The sequence below is a fragment of the Bombina bombina genome, chromosome 4 (assembly GCF_027579735.1).
Source record: "Bombina bombina isolate aBomBom1 chromosome 4, aBomBom1.pri, whole genome shotgun sequence".
Classification (NCBI taxonomy): Eukaryota; Metazoa; Chordata; class Amphibia; order Anura; family Bombinatoridae; genus Bombina; species Bombina bombina.
Window position 1 is genome coordinate 292,878,722 of NC_069502.1, and position 12,987 is coordinate 292,891,708.

The window sequence follows — 12,987 nt, forward strand, 5'->3', positions numbered from 1 at the left end:
AGTTTGGGCTAAAAAAAAACTAACACCTGCAAAAAAGCAGCGTTTAGCGCCTAACGCAGCCCCATTGTTTCCTATGGGGAAACACTTCCTAAGTCTGCACCTAACAACCTAACATGAACCCCGAGTCTAAACACCCCTAACTCTGTACACCACCGCAACCTACATTATAGCTATGTACCCCTAATCTGCTGCCCCTAACATCGCTTACCCCTATATTATATTTATTAACCCCTAATCTGCCCCCCCAACGTCGCCGCTACCTAACTACACTTATTAACCCCTAATCTGCCGACCGGACCTCGCCGCCAATATAATAAATGTATTAACCCCTAAACCGCCTCACTCCCGCCTCGCAAACCCTATAATAAATAGTATTAACCCTTTATCTGCCCTCCCTAACATCGCCGCCACCTAACTTCAAGTATTAACCCCTAATCTGCTGACCAGACCTCGCCGCTACTCTAATAAATGTATTAACCCCTAAAGCTAAGTCTAACCCTAACCCTAACACCCCCTTAAGTTAAATATAATTTAAATCTAATGAAATAAAATCATTCTTATTAAATAAATGAATCCTATTTAAAGCTAAATACTTACCTGTAAAATAAACCCTAATATAGCTACAATATAACAAATAATTATATTGTAGCTATTTTAGCATTTATATTTATTTTACAGGCAACTTTGTATTTATTTTAACTAGGTACAATAGCTATTAAATAGTTAATAACTATTTAATAGCTACCTAGTTAAAATAAGTACAAAATTACCTGTAAAATAAATCCTAACCTAAGTTACAATTAAACCTAACACTACACTATCAATAAATTAATTAACTAAACTACCTACAATTATCTACAATTAAATCAACTAAACTAAATTACAAAAAACAAACAAACACTAAATAACAAAAAATAAAAAAAAGATTACAAGAATTTTAAACTAATTACACCTACTCTAAGCCCCCTAAAAAAATAACAAAGCCCCCCAAAATAAAAAAATGCCCTACCCTATTCTAAAATAAAAAGTTAACAGCTCTTTTACCTTACGAGCCCTTAAAAGGGCATTTTGCGGGGCATGCCCCAAAGAAAACAGCTCTTTTGCATTTAAAAAAACATACAATACCCCCCCACATTACAACCCACCACCCACATACCCCTAATCTAACCCACCCAAACCTCCCTTAAAATACCTAACACTAAGCCCCTGAAGATCTCCCTACCTTATCTTCACAACGCCAGGTATCACGATCCGTCCAGAAGAGGGTCCGAAGTCTTCATCCTATCCGGCAAGAAGAGGTCCATAAGAGGGTCCGAAGTCTTCATCCTATCTGGCAAGAAGAGGACATCCGGACCGGTAGACATGTTCATCCAGGCAGCGTCTTCTATCTTCATCCATCCGGCGCGGAGCGGGACCATCTTGAAGCAGCCGACGCGGATCCATCCTCTTCTTCCGGCGACTTCCGACGAATGAAGGTTCCTTTAAGATTGAGCTCGCATTCTATTGCCTGTTCTGATCAGCCAATAGAACCATTGCATTTTTTTATTTGGGGGCTTTGTTATTTTTTTAGGGGGCTTAGAGTAGGTGTAATTAGTTTAAAATTCTTGTAATGTTTTTTTATTTTTGTAATTTAGTGTTTTTTTTTTAATTTAGTTTAGTTGATTTAATTGTAGATAATTGTAGGTAGTTTAGTTAATTAATTTATTGATAGTGTAGTGTTAGGTTTAATTGTAACTTAGGTTAGGATTTATTTTACTGGTAATTTTGTACTTATTTTAACTAGGTAGCTATTAAATAGTTATTAACTATTTAATAGCTATTGTACCTAGTTAAAATAAACACAAAGTTGCCTGTAAAATAAAAATAAATCCTAAAATAGCTACAATATAATTATTCGTTATATTGTAGCTATATTAGGGTTTATTTTACAGGTAAGTATTTAGCTTTAAATAGGATTAATTTATTTAATAAGATTTATTTTATTTAGTTAGATTTAAATTATATTTAACTTAGGTTAAATAAGACCTAGATTTGGAGTTTGGCAGTAGCCGTGAAAAGGCTCCTAATGCTGGTTTTAGGCTACCACCGGTATTTGGAGTCAGTCAGGAAAGGGTCTAACGCTCACTTTTCAGCCGCGACTTTTCCATACCGCAGATCCCCTTACGTCAATTGCGTATCCTATCTTTTCAATGGGATCTTTCTAACTCCGGTATTTAGAGTCGTGTCTGAAGTGAGCGTTAGAATTCTAACGACAAAACTCCAGCCGCAGAAAAAAGTCAGTAGTTAAGAGCTTTATGGGCTAACGCCGGTTTATAAAGCTCTTAACTACTGTGCTCTAAAGTACACTAACACCCATAAACTACCTATGTACCCCTAAACCGAGGACCCCCACATCGCCGCCACTAGATTCAATTTTTTTAACCCCTAATCTGCCGACCGCCACCTACGTTATACTTATGTACCCCTAATCTGCTGCCCCTAACACCACCGACCCCTATGTTATATTTATTAACCCCTAACCTGCCCCCCACAACCTCGCCGCCATCTACCTACAATAATTAACCCTTAATCTGCCGACCGCAAAGAGCCGCCACCTACATTATAGCTATGTACCCCTAATCTGCTGCCCCTAACACCGCCGACCCCTATATTATATGTATTAACCCCTAATCTGCCCCCTCAACGTCGCCTCCACCTGCCTACACTTATTAACCCCTAATCTGCCGACCGAATCTCGCCGCTATTCTAATAAATGTATTAACCCCTAAAGCTAAATCTAATCCTAACACTAACACCCCCCTAAATTAAATATAATTTAAATCTAACGAAATAAATTAACTCTTATTAAAGAAATTATTCCTATTTAAAACTAAATACTTACCTGTAAAATAAACCCTAATATAGCTACAATATAAATTATAATTATATTATAGCTATTTTAGGATTTATATTTATTTTACAGGTAACTTTGTATTTATTTTAACCAGGTACAATAGCTATTAAATAGTTAAGAACTATTTAATAGCTACCTAGTTAAAATAATTACAAAATTACCTGTAAAATAAATCCTAACCTAAGTTACAATTAAACCTAACACTACTTTATCAATAAATTAATTAAATAAAATACCTACAATTACCTACAATTAAACCTAACACTACACTATCAATAAATTAATTAAATAAAATACCTACAAATAACTACAATGAAATAAACTAACTAAAGTACAAAAAATAAAAAAGAACTAAGTTACAAAAAATAAAAAAATATTTACAAACATAAGAAAAATATTACAACAATTTTAAACTAATTACACCTACTCTAAGCCCCCTAATAAAATAACAAAGCCCCCCAAAATAAAAAATTCCCTACCCTATTCTAAATTACAAAAGTTCAAAGCTCTTTTACCTTATCAGCCCTGAACAGGGCCCTTTGCGGGGCATGCCCCAAGAAATTCAGCTCTTTTTCCTGTAAAAAAACACATACAATACCCCCCCCCCAACATTACAACCCACCACCCACATACCCCTAATCTAACCCAAACCCCCCTTAAATAAACCTAACACTAAGCCCCTGAAGATTTTCCTACATTGTCTTCACCTCACCGGGTATCACACCGATCCGTCCTGGCTCCGATATCTTCATCTAAGCCCAAGCGGGGGCTAGACATCCATCATCCGACGGCTGAAGAAGTCCAGAAGAGGCTCCAAAGTCTTCATCCTATCCGGGAAGAAGAGTAGATCAGGACAGGCAACCATCTTCTTCCAAGCGGCATCTTCTATCTTCATCCGATGAGGACCGGCTCCATCTTGAAGACCTCCACCGCGGACCCATCTTCTTCCGACGACGACTTCCCGACGAATGATGGTTCCTTTAAGGGACGTCATCCAAGATGGCGTCCCTCGAATTCCGATTGGCTGATAGGATTCTATCAGCCAATCGGAATTAAGGTACGAAAATTCTGATTGGCTGATGGAATCAGCCAATCAGAATCAAGTTCAATCCGATTGGCTGATCCGATCAGCCAATCAGATTGAGCTTGCATTCTATTGGCTGATCGGATTGAACTTGATTCTGATTGGCTGATGCCCTGCAAAGGGCCCTGTTCAGGGCTGGTAAGGTAAAAGAGCTTTGAACTTTTGTAATTTAGAATAGGGTAGGGCATTTTTTATTTTGGGGGTCTTTGTTATTTTATTAGGGGGCTTAGAGTAGGTGTAATTAGTTTAAAATTGTTGTAATATTTTTCTTATGTTTGTAAATATTTTTTTATTTTTTGTAACTTAGTTCTTTTTTATTTTTTGTACTTTAGTTAGTTTATTTCATTGTAGTTATTTGTAGGTATTGTATTTAATTAATTTATTGATAGTGTAGTGTTAGGTTTAATTGTAGGTAATTGTAGGTATTTTATTTAATTTATTTATTGATAGTGTAGTGTTAGGTTTAATTGTAACTTAGGTTAGGATTTATTTTACAGGTAATTTTGTAATTATTTTAACTATTTTAGCTATTAAATAGTTCTTAACTATTTAATAGCTATTGTACCTGGTTAAAATAAATACAAAGTTACCTGTAAAATAAATATTAATCCTAAAATAGCTATAATATAATTATAATTTATATTGTAGCTATATTAGGATTTATTTTACAGGTAAGTATTTAGCTTTAAATAGGAATAATTTATTTAATAAGAGTTAATTAATTTTGTTAGATTTAAATTATATTTAACTTAGGGGGGTGTTAGTGTTAGGGTTAGACTTAGCTTTAGGGGTTAATACATTTATTAGAATAGCGGTGAGCTCCAGTCGGCAGATTAGGGGTTAATGTTGGAAGTTAGGTGTCGGCGATGTTAGGGAGGGCAGATTAGGGGTTAATACTATTTATTATAGGGTTAGTGAGGCGGATTAGGGGTTAATAACTTTATTATAATAGCAGTGCGGTCCGGTCATCAGATTAGGGGTTAATAAGTGTAGGCAGGTGGAGGCAACGTTGTGGGCGGCAGTTTAGGGGTTAATAAATATAATATAGGGGTTGGCGGTGTTAGGGACAGCAGATTAGGGGTACATAGGGATAATGTAAGTAGCGGCGGTTTACAGAGCGGCAGATTAGGGGTTAATAATAATATGCAGGGGTCAGTGATAGCGGGGGCGGCAGAATAGGGGTTAATAAGTGTAAGATTAGGGATGTTTAGACTCGGGGTACATGTTAGAGTGTTAGGTGCAGACGTAGGAAGTGTTTCCCTATAGCAAACAATGGGGCTGTGTTAGGAGCTGAACGCGGCTTTTTTGCAGGTGTTAGGTTTTTTTTCAGCTCAAACAGCCCCATTGTTTCCTATGGGGGAATCATGCATGAGCACGTTTTTGAAGCTGGCCGCGTCCGTAAGCAACTCTGGTATCGAGAGTTGAAGTTGCGTTAAATATGCTCTACGCTCCTTTTTTGGAGCCCAACGCAGCCATTCTGTGGACTCTCAATACCAGAGTTATTTAAAAGGTGCGGCCAGAAAAAAGCCAGCGTTAGCTATGCGGGTCGTTACCGACAAAACTCTAAATCTAGCCGTAAGTGTTAGTGTTAGGGTTAGACTTAGCTTTAGGTGTTAATACATTTATTAGAGTAGCGGCGAGGTCCAGTCGGCAGATTAGGGGTTAAACAGTGTAGGTAAGGTATGGTAACGTTGGGGGGGGGCTGATTAGGGGTTAATAAATATTATGTAGGTGTCGGCGATGTTAGGGGCAGCAGATTAGATGTACATAGGGATAATGTAGGTTGCTGCGGTGTGCGGTCGGCAGATTAGGGGTTAATTTTTTTTTTTAGGGTGGCGGCAATGTGGGGGACCTCAATTTAGGGGTACATAGGTAGTTTATGGGTGTTAGTGTACTTTACAGCACAGTAGCTAAGAGCTTTATGAACCAGCATTAGCCCATAAAGCTCTTAACTCCTGACTTTTTTCTGCGGCTGGCGTTTTGTCGTTAGATTTCTAACATTCACTTCAGCCAAGACTCTAAATACCAGCGTTAGGCAGATCCCATTGAAAAGATTGGATACGCAATTGACGTAAGGGTATCTGAGGTATGGAAAAGTCGCGACTGGAAAGTGAGCGTTAGACCCTTTCCTGACTGATTCTAAATACCAGCGGGAGGCCAAAACCAGCGTTAGGACCCCTTAACGCTAGTTTTGACGGCTAATGCAGAACTCTAAATCTAGGCGTAAGTTTTCTGTCCTTAAAGGGACAGTAAACCTAAAAAATAATCGGCTAGATTTAGAGTTTTGCGGGCCAAAGGGGTGCGTTAGCTACGCGTATTTTTTTTCCCCCGCACCTTTTAAATAACGCTGGTATTGAGAGTTCACTGAAGGGCTGCGTTAGGCTCCAAAAAGGGAGCATACAGGCTTATTTACCGCCACTTCAACTCTCAATACCAGCGTTGCTTACGGTAGCAGCTAGCTGGAAAAATGTGCTCGTGCACGATATCCCCATAGGAAACAATGGGGCAGTTTGGGCTGAAAAAAAAAACTAACACCTGCAAAAAAGCAGCATTCAGCTCCTAACGCAGCCCCATTGTTTCCTATGGGGAAACACTTTCTAAGTCTGCACCTAACACCCTAACATGAACCCCGAGTCTAAACACCCATAAACTTACACTTATTAACCCCTAATCTGCCGCCCCCGCTATCGCTGACCCCTGCATTTTATTATTAACCCCTAATCTGCCGCTCCGGACACCGCCGCAACCTACATTATACCTATGTACCCCTAATCTGCTGACCCTAACATCGCTGACACCTACATAATATTTATTAATCCCTAATCTGCCCCCCCCAACATCGCCACTACCTTACCTACACTTATTAACCCCTAATCTTCCGACCGGACCTCGCCAGCACTATAATAAATGTATTAACCCCTAAACTGCCGCACTCCCGCCTCAAAAACCCTATAATAAATAGTATTAACCCCTAATCTGCCCTCCCTAACATCGGCAACACCTAACTTTTATTATTATTATTATTATTCTTTATTTATAAAGCGCCAACAGATTCTGCAGCGCTGTCCATGGGTACAAAGATAAAAGTACAGTACAATACAATATAGAAGTTCCCGTGGGAACTTACAATCTAGATGGTAGGAGGGTGAGAAACAGGAGGTGGGGGCTGCAAAGGTGAGAATGATGTTAGTGTGGAGTTAGATGGGGCAGCAGTTAGGCAGGTAGAATTCATTTTTTACTGATTTAGAGATAGGCTTCCATGAACAGAAAGGTCTTTAGGGAGCATTTAAAGGAGGAAAGGTTAGGGGAAAGTCTAACAGCTCTGGGAAGTGCATTCCAGATGGTTGGTGCTGCACGAGAGAAGTCCTCTAGCCTGGCATGGGAGGAGGTGATGGTAGAAGATGCAAGGAGCAGGTCATTGTTGGATCTTAGGGGGCAGGCTGGAGAATATTTCTTGATGAGTGAGGACAGGTGAGGGGGGCTACGTTGGTATGGGCTTTGTAGGTCAGGATGAGAATTTTGAATTTAATTCTGCTGTGGATGGGTAGCCAGTGAAGGGACTCGCAAAGAGGTGCAGCAGATACAGAGCGTCGGGAGAGGTGGATTAGCCTAGCAGAGGCATTTAGGATGGATTGAAGAGGGGAGAGGCGGGAGAGAGGGAGGCTAGTTAGTAGGTTATTACAGTAGTCAAGTCGGGAGATTACCAGAGAGTGGATTAGCTGTTTAGTAGTTTCAGCACTCAGAAATGGACGGATTTTGGAGATATTGCGTAGATGGTTGTGACAGGAGGAAGAGAGCAAGTGGATGTGGGGAATGAAGGACAGATTGGAGTCAAGTGTAACTCCTAGGACACAGACTTGGGGTGATGGGGAGATAGTGGTATCACCAACAGTGATTGAAAAGTTAGGAACCGGGGTAGAATTAGAGGGGGGGATTAGAAGGAGCTCAGTCTTGGACATATTGATTTTTAGGTGGTGAGAGGCCATCCAAGAATAAATGCCAGATAAGTAGACATCGATGTGAGCAAGGACAGAAGGAGAGAGTGAAGGGGCAGATAGGTAGATCTGGGTATCATCAGCATAGAGGTGGTAGTTGAAGCCATAGCTACTGATAAGTTTTCCCAGTGAGGATGTATAAATAGAGAAGAGTAGGGGACCCAGAACAGAGCCTTGAGGTACTCCAACAGACAGAGACAATGGAGAGGAGTCGCCACCAGCAAAGGAGACAGAAAAGGACCTATTAGAGAGATAAGAGTGGATCCAGGAAAGGGCAGTGTCAGAGAGCCCAAAGGAGCTGAGAGTCCATAGGAGAAGGGGATGGTCAACTGTGTCAAAGGCAGCAGACAGATCAAGTAAGATAAGTATTGAATAGTGGCCATTTTTTTTAGCAGAAAGAAGATCATTAGTAACTTTGGTGACGGTAGTCTCAGTTGAGTGTTAGGAATGGAAGCCAGATTGTAAGGGGTCAAGCAGTGAGTTGGAGGACAAGAAGTCGGTTAAGCGATCGAAGACTAGTTTTTCAAGGACTTTTGAAGCTAGCGGAAGCAATGATATGGGGCGGTAGTTTGCAGGAGAATTGGGGTCGAGGGAGGTTTTTTTGAGGATGGGGGTTACCTTTGCATGTTTGAAGGAAGATGGGAATGAACCGGTAGTAAGGGATAGGTTAAATATGTAAGTAAGAGCTGGAGTGAGGGTAGAAGACAGAGATGGTATTAGATGTGAAGGGATAGGGTCAAGTGGGCAGGTAGTGAGGTGTGAGGAAGACAATAGGGAACTCAATTCATTCTCAGAGGTAGTGGGGAAGGTGCTGAGAGTGGTGGAGGGGGTTGCTGGGGGCGGAGATGGAAGGTTGCAGACTTGTGTTGGGATATTACTTTGGATGGTAATTGTTTTGCTGAAAAAGTAGTCTGCCAGGTCTTGAGCACTAAAGACAGATGAAGGGGGTGGTGAAGGTAAAGGAGAGAGTTGAAAATGGAGAAGAGACGTTTAGGGTTTGTGGAGTGAGTAGATATAAGAGAAGAGAAGTAGGTTTGCTTGGCTAAGTGAAGGGCAGAGGAGTAAGAATAAAGAATGAACTTATAGTGAAGGAAATCTGATTCAGAGCGGGATTTCCTCCAGGCACGTTCAGCAGCACGGGAGCATTTTTGCAGGTAGCGTGTTTGGTTAGAGTGCCAGGGTTGGAGCTGACGACGTGGGGTTTTGCGTATTTGGGGAGGAGCGAAAGTGTCCATTCCCGAGGAGAGAGTATTGTTATAGTGGGTTGTAGCAAGGTCAGGGCAGGATATTGTGGAAGTGCGGGGGAGGTGTTTTTGAATAAGGTTGGAGAGTTGTAGAGGATCCACAGTGTGCAGATTTCTACAGGTGCGGGGGTGAGGGGGAGAAGTAGGTTTAGCCTGTATATTAAGCTTAAAGGTGAGCAGATTGTGGTCTGAGATGGGAAATGGAAGACAGGTGGCGTCAGAGGGAGAGCAGAGGTAGGAGAATACTAGATCAATAGAGTGTCCGTGGCGGTGAGTAGGGAATATGGTGGATTGTGAGAGACCAAAGGAGTTTGTGAGTGAGAGAAGTTTAGAGGCAGTATTAACCCCTAATCTGCCGACCGGACCTCGCCGCTACTCTAATAAATGTATTAACCCCTAAAGCTAAGTCTAACCCTAACCCTAACACCCCCCTTAGTTAAATATAATGTTTATCTAACTAAATAAATTAAATATTATTAACTAAAGTCTTCCTATTTAAAACTAAATACTTACCTGTAAAATAAACCCTAATATAGCTACAATATAATGAATAATTATATTGTAGCTATTTTAGGATTTATATTTATTTTACAGGCAACTTTGTATTTATTTTAACTAGGTACAATAGCTATTAAATAGTTATTGACTATTTAATAGCTACCTAGTTAAAATAATTACAAAATTACCTGTAAAATAAATCCTAACCTAAGTTACAATTAAACCTAACACTACACTATCAATAAATTAATTAAATCAATTACCTACAATTACCTACAATTAAATAAACTAAACTAAATTACAAAAAAACCAAACACTAATTTACAAAAAATTAAACCTACTCTAAGCCCCCTAATAAAATAACAAAGCCCACCAAAATAAAAATATTCCCTACCCTAATCTAAATTAAAATAGTTAACAGCTCTATTACCTTACCAGCCCTTAAAAGGGCTTTTTGCGGGGCATGCCCCAAAGAAATCAGCTCTTTTGCCTGTAAAAAAACACAATACCACCCCACAACATTACAACCCACCACCCACATACCCCTACTCTAACCCAAACCCCCCTTAAATAAACCTAACACTACCCCCCTGAAGATCAACCTACCTTGAGTCATCTTCAATCTGCCCAGCAGCGATGGACCAAAAGAAGACATCCGGAACAGCAGAAGTCTTCCTGACTTTTTTCTGCGGCTGGAGTCTTGTCGGTAGAGGGTCTACCGCTCACTTCAGCCAAGACTCTAAATACCGGCGTTAGGAAGATCCCATTGAAAAGATAGGATACACAATTGGCGTAAGGGGATCTGTGGTATGGAAAAGTTGCGGCTGGAAAGTGAGCGTTAGACCCTTTCCTGACTGACTCTAAATACCAGCGGGTGGTAAAAAGCAGCGTTAGGACCCCTTAATGCTGCTTTTGACGGCTAACGCAGACATCTAAATTTAGGCAAATGTTATATAATTCTGCACATAGTGCACAACATGTTTTATTCCCTTTTATTTTTTTTTAAATATGTCCTTTTTCAGACCCGCTCTCTGTACTCTGCTGAGCGGGTCTGTTTTTTTTACACAGCGCATCGGGCCAGCTGTTTAGTCACAGCCCGGCCCGACCGCACCATAACACTAAGTGCAGCTCACTCCTGCTGTCAGACAGAGCAGGAGCGAGCTGCACTTAGTGTTATGGCGCGGTCGGGCCAGGCTGTGACTATACAGTTGGCCCGTTGCGCTGTGTAATAAAAGCAGACCCACTCAGCAGAGTACAGAGAGCGGGTCTGAAAAACGGACATATTTTAAAAATATTAAAAGGGAATAAAAGAGTTTATAACAATAACACTAAAATAATGTTATATAATTGTGCACTATGTGCAGAATTATATAACATTATTTTTTAGGTTTACTGACACTTTAAGCCAGCATTCCACCCAGTTCACAATTTTTGAGTCTAGACCAAGGAGATACCATTTGTGAATTAGTTTAATGTGTGGGACGGGGTCAAATGTTTTGCTGAAATCTAGATATCCTGCATCAACTGCTCCACCCTTGTCTAATACTTTTGTTACATAATCAAATAAGTCAATTAGATTAGTCTGACATGATCTCCTTGAAGTAAAACCATGCTGATTGTGGTCCTCTAAATTGTTTGTTTTTATGTAAGTCATAATTCCTTCTTTTAAGAGGCTTTCCATTTATTTACCTTCTAATGAAGTTAAACTAACTGGTCTGTAGTTACTAAATTCTTCCCTACTGCCCTTTTTATGAATAGGTATTACATTTGCTATTCTCCAATCATCTTGGACAGCTCCTGTTAATAGTGACTGATTATATAGATCAGTTAATGGGAGAGTTAACACTGATCGAAGTTCTTTAAAACCCTTGGATGAATATTATCAGGACCACTGGATCACTACCTTTTTAACATTTATTTTTGATAATACTAACAAAACCTCATCCTCTGTAAAAAGATTTGTGTTAAGCTTGTTTCTATTTTTATTAGCGTCCCTTAATGTAGACATTCTATCTTCACAATCTTTTTTGAAAACAGAACAGAAATAATCATTGAGACAGTCTACAATTTGTTTATCTCCTTCTATTGATCTACCATCAACCAATTTCAATTTTACTATTCCTAACTTATTTTTTCTTCTTTCACTGATCTATCTAAAGAATGTTTTGTCCCCATGTTTTACTGACTGTGCTATCTTCTCTTCTGCATGAACTTTAACCTTCCTAATTAACTGCTTAGTCTTTTTTTGTTGAAGTATCCATATTTCCATATCATCATCTGATTGTGTGTGTCTGTAATTTTTATAAGCTATCTTTTTTGGCTTTACAGCATGTGCTACTTCTTTGGAAAACCAAATTGGTTTCCGCTTTCTTTTACTTTTACAGACATGTCTAATACAGTTTGTGGTTGCATCTAAAATGGCACCCTTCACAAATTCCCACTGTTCTTGAACCCCTGTAATAAGAGTTTTTTATTAGCGTCCCTTAATGTAGACATTCTATCTTCACAATCTTTTTTGAAAACAGAACAGAAATAATCATTGAGCCAGTCTGCAATTTGTTTATCTCCTTCTATTGATCTACCATCAACCAATTTCAATTTTACTATTCCTAACTTATTTTTTCTTCTTTCACTGATCTATCTAAAGAATGTTTTGTCCCCATGTTTTACTGACTGTGCTATCTTCTCTTCTGCATGAACTTTAACCTTCCTAATTAACTGCTTAGTCTTTTTTTGTTGAAGTATCCATATTTCCATATCATCATCTGATTATGTGTGTCTGTAATTTTTATAAGCTATCTTTTTTGGCTTTACAGCATGTGCTACTTCTTTGGAAAACCAAATTGGTTTCCGCTTTCTTTTACTTTTACAGACATGTCTAATACAGTGTGCGGTTGCATCTAAAATGGCACCCTTCACAAATTCCCACTGTTCTTGAACCCCTGTAATATGAGTTTTCCCTTTTAAATAGTTTTTTAGGTATTCTCCCATTAATGAAAAAGCTGCCTTCATAAAGTCTAAACTTTTGTTTTAGTCTGGATGGACAGTTCTGCACAAGAATACTAAACCAAACAGATTGATGAACGCTGGATCCTAAGTTCTCGCCTACAGACACATCCAAAACTGTATCACTGTTTGTAAGTATTACATCTAATATAGCTTCCTTATGAGTTGGTTCCTTAACTAATTGCTCAAGTGATTCCCCTAGCAGAGATTCAAGAATATACCTGCTTCTAGCTGATTTAGTAGAAAGAATCTTCCAGTCTATATCTG